Source organism: Phascolarctos cinereus, unplaced genomic scaffold (assembly GCF_003287225.1).
Source record: "Phascolarctos cinereus isolate Bilbo 61053 unplaced genomic scaffold, phaCin_HiC Scaffold_7;HRSCAF=346, whole genome shotgun sequence".
Taxonomy (NCBI): domain Eukaryota; kingdom Metazoa; phylum Chordata; class Mammalia; order Diprotodontia; family Phascolarctidae; genus Phascolarctos; species Phascolarctos cinereus.
The window spans coordinates 120,870,656-120,875,596 of record NW_027556180.1 but is presented as its reverse complement, the minus strand read 5'-3'; the positions used below and the strand labels follow the sequence as shown (position 1 = coordinate 120,875,596).

The 4,941-nt window shown below is 37.3% G+C and overlaps 1 pseudogene; it reads right to left on the bottom strand.

Annotated features, from left to right (window-relative positions):
* Window positions 1-1,001: 1,001 nt before the first annotated feature.
* LOC110212489 (peptidyl-prolyl cis-trans isomerase A pseudogene) lies at window positions 1,002-1,506 on the bottom strand (annotated as a pseudogene).
* Window positions 1,507-4,941: the final 3,435 nt, after the last annotated feature.

Here is a 4,941-nt window from a genome sequence, read left to right as displayed (position 1 = left end):
TCTGCTAGCTCCAAATCTATGATCCTATGTCACTAATGCTATTTCAGCACCACCAGAATTCTTATTGCAGTTTTGGTATACAAGCAGTGAAATACTAGTTAAAAACCTAACCCAAGACCTCCAAAAAGCAATGACATTTTTTTTGAAGAAATAACATGAAACAATATGTTATAGGGGAAAGAACACTGTGCTTGAGAGAAGTAGATCCAAATCTTGGCTCCAACATTTACTACACATGTGATTCTAGGCATCTTGCTTTTAACTCTCAGCCTCAGTTTCCTCATCTGTAAAATAGGGGTGATAATTCCTATACTGTCTACCTCACAGAGGTGTTGTGAGGAATGTGCTATGTAAACCTCAAAGCATGAGTTATTATAGGATGCCTTACAAATTTAAATCATGCCCTTTTTCAAATCTCCAGGCTAGTCTCACCTTTTTCTGACTTTGGTTTCATCCCATATCAACCCCAAGTTATTGGGTTTTTTTCCACAACTTAGTTTTTATTTCATAATCATGAGCTTAACTTTGCAGTCTCGCTAAACTTGGGGAAGGAAAAGGAAATGAAATCCAAAGAGAATTGCAGTAAATGAGAGCACACGGATTATAGGGTATAAAAGCAGACACAGTTTGAGGTTACTCTCCCTAGCTACAAAAAAAATAGTTTGGCACAGCAGAGAACAAAAGAAAACTTACAAGGAAGCAAAGATAGAAAGCTTTGAACACAATGCATAATATTTATTATATAGGCTTTCTTGAAATGGAAATTTATTATTGTATATTTTGAATCCTCTCTTATGTTCTGCTGTACACATGGCAATTTTTTTTCTTTTCTTATTTTGTATTTAAGTTTTAATATTAGAGTTTATGATGTGTTTCTTTTTCTTTTCTTATTATATATTCAAGCTTAAAATAAATTTTAAAAATAAAATTAAAAATAGAATAATGTCAAAAAAAGAAAACTGGTTTGGTGGTTTTGATGTAGATATAGATATTTTAAAAACTTATGAGAGTTGTCCACAGTCCTCATTGATGATTTTCTTGCTGGACTTGCCATCTTGGGATCTGAATCACTCTGTGGCTTCCATGATGTTCAAAGTCAAAGACCATATGCTTGCCGTCTGACCAATCAATGTCAGTAGCACGGATTAAAAAACCAGAACATTAAAACAGATGAAAAAATTAGACATTTATGTTGGGTCCAGTATTTGCCATGGACAAGATGCCAGGAACAGTATGGTTCAGGATGAAATTCTAATCAGCAAATTTCTTCCAAGAGATAGACTTGTCACCAGTGTTATTTTAGTGTGTGAAGTCACCACCCTGGTATGAACCCAGGAATGATTCTGTGAAAGAAGAATATCTGTAATCAAATCACTTCTCTCCAGTGTTCAGAGCATGAAAGTTTTCTGCTGTCTTTGGAATCTTGTTTGCAAATAGCTAGAAAGTAACTAAGACCAGGGGCTTGTTATCAACAGTGATACTGAAATCCACTGTGGGGTTGGCCATGGTTATGGTCCTGTGATGGGGGCTGGCAGAGGTGCTAGAGGTATCAGTAGAAGCCAAGGGATTCTGCTGGCAGCATCTCCTGGTGTGTGCTACCCAATTGTTTTCAAAGTGTGTCTTATTGTCAGTTGTATCTCCTTGATGAGACTATAAGCTTCTTGAGAACAGATTTGTGTATTGCAACTCTTTTTGTACATTCACAGCAAATTAACAGTTTTAGGGGATAAAGAGTGCTTATGAAGAACTTCTTGGTTTTTCTGGGGGATGCTATTCTTTTAAAGTGACTTCAACTGTTCAACTCTCACCATTGTCCCCTATGTGCACTTTTAGTTTTTCCCAGAATGGAAAAACCACAAGAATGTAGGTAGTTGCCTAACTACCTTCAGATTCACATTTATTTTTAGGACGCAAGATGACAAAATGTTCCCTGGCCAAGTTACTTAGCAAGAAAGTTAGCAAGATGGTATTTACTCCCTAGGCAAAGAAGAAAACAAACAGCCCTGTAGTTTCTGAATGAGAGTTCTAATCATATCCTGCCATTGCTGCCTACAGCGATCTGATCAGTAACACTCCTTCCTTCATAAAGAAACAGAGACACAGAAAAGCCAAGAGCAATGCTTATATTACTCCTGGGGCAGAAAAAGAAAATCATAGCAAAATACATTACAGATGTAAGCTCCATCAAGACTCCAAATTACTCTCACATTCTAAACAATTATTATGCACACTCTGATCCTATACACAGATTGGTAAGTTGGTAAGACAAGAGAATGAAAGTTGAGTATTGCTGCCAAGGTGTTAACAAGGTGAGAAGGAAAGAGGGAATTCCAGAGTCGAACATCCTGCTAGACTATATAGTTCTCGTTCTCTCTCTCTCTCTCTCTCTCTCTCTCTCTCTCTCTCTCTCTCTCTCTCTCTCTCTCTCTCTATATATATATATATATATATATATATATATGTATGTATGTATGTATGTATGTATGTATATAATGTGTGTATGTATATGTATGTGTGTATACATATATAATGTATGTATGTATGTGTGTGTATATATATACATATATATAATATACATATATATTATATGTGTGTGTGTGTGTGTATATATATATATACATATATATACATATACATATATATGTATATATATATATATGTGTATATATATATATATGTGTATATATATATATATGATGTTAGAGCCCCACTGTACTCAGAACACATCTGCATAATCTTCAGGATTATAAAAGTCTTCAAGTTCATGTCATATGAATACTGGCTGAAAGAACTAGAGATGTTTAGCCTGAAGAGAAGGAGACTTGGGGAATGTGACTGCTGTCTTCAAGTATTTGATGAGTTGCCAATGTGGACAAGAAAATAGCTGTGTTTTTCTTGGCCCAGAAGACAAAAATAGGAGCAGGGGATGAAAGCTGCAAAGAGCCAAAGGACTGCCTTGAGAGATAAAGGGTTCCTTCTCACTGGAGGTCTTCACACAAAGACTGGATAATTACTTACAAGGTACCTTGTAGAGAAGATTCTTGTTCATCTCTAGGTTAAGATTGATGGCCTTTGAGATCTTTTCCAGTTCTGAGATTGTGCAATTTTATATTGTATTCCCAATGGTAACAACCCAGTTGAGACATCCACACTGCCTCATTACTCTCAAGAAGGTAGAGGGCAGTGTAAACTGGCAACACTGGTCTCCATGTAGACAGAAAGTAGGGAAATGGGAAACAATAATGATGGGGGTATCCTTAGTAACTTGAAATATAAAATCTCTAGACTTTAACCTTTTATAATCTCTGAGTAATTGCTGAACCAATGGAGAGAGACAGACAGAGGGAGACAGAGACCAGGAGATAGAAAGACAGAGAAAAAGAGATTCAATAACAGTAAATATTATTTTCCTCCACTTTATTGACAAGGAAACTGAGTCTCAGAGAAGCTAAGTGACTCACCCAAGGTTACAACTAGTATTAGAAACTGCCATTTTATTCAATTCTCAGTGGATGATACTGTGTGGCTGACTTGACTCAAACCACTTCTCTATACATGTTTTATAGCATATGCTGTGATCATATGAGTGATTTTGCATGATGTTTTTTCTAACCTTTCATAAGGAAGGAAAGAAACAATTACTAAGCACATACTATGTGCCAAGCACTGTACTAAATGCTTTATAAATATTATCTCATGGATCCTCACAACTCTGGGAGGTAGGTGCTATTATTATTCCCATTTGAGAGTTGAGAAAACTGAGGCTAACAGAGGTTAAGTGACTTGCCAAGGTCAAACAGCTATCAGGTGTCTGAGGCAGTATTTGAACTCAGGTCTTCCTTACTACAAGCACCGCATCCTACCACTAGCTGTTCTTTTCATAAGAGAATGGTAAGTAATCACTTAACATGGAAGCCTAAGGTTGTGTGGTTGGCTTATTCCTTCAATCTATTTCTGATTATTATTAAATAAATTAGAGTCTTGAACTGTTTTGTCTCAGACAACAGCCTATGAGCCAAGACTAATCACAAATCACTGCTCTCTCAGAGGGTAATGCTAATACAAGGTTTCTCCTCAAGGATAAACAGTCTACAACAGCAAATGAAGACCAGATAGGGCCTCAAATCAGGACCCCACCTCCCCAGAATGTAGACAAATTTCCACCTGTAACCAAAACCCGTGATGTCAGATGGGGCTCATAAACCTCATATCATGAAGGAAACAAGGTAGCCTTGGTAGAGTGAAGAGCTGGCCATAGCATCGGAAAAAACTAGGTTAAGTAATATCAATGACATATATTATTTTTGTGAGTAAAACTGTAACCCTAGACAAGTCAATTAAACTTTAAATGTCCCACACAGCTTAATAAAACTATTTGCAGACAAGCTCCTCATCTGCATTAGTGAAGTTTCCACTGAAGAAATCACCAGCATGACTCACTGGACCCCTCCGCCCCTAAGATACACAGAGCATCATGCTGGGCACCAGGGATATAAAAATTTGGATATGCCACCACTTGTCTCAAGGATTGTGTAATGTATTTGGAACATCAAGGAAAAGAACACATACACAGTTAAATGTAATAAAAGTTAGAAAGTGTTGGAGGCAAAGGGAAAATCTAAATATGTCCTAGAAGAATTTGAGGGAATCAGGGAAAGTATCACAGAAGAGGTGAGTCAAGCTGAGTCTCAGAAGAAAAGGAGGAAGATTTGCTGAAAAGACTTGAAATGGAGACACATTCTTGGCACGGAGAATGCCTGGACATGGCACATACCTATATATGAACACGTAATGGAGGTATTCATGAGCACCCCACCCCAATTGCTCTGGCTGGGCCACTACCTATGTAGCTGAGCTAGTGCCATGGCCACTTCCATCAGCTCCATAATCTGTATACTTGTGTGTGTGTGTGTGTGTGTGTGTGTGTGCATGTGTGTGTAC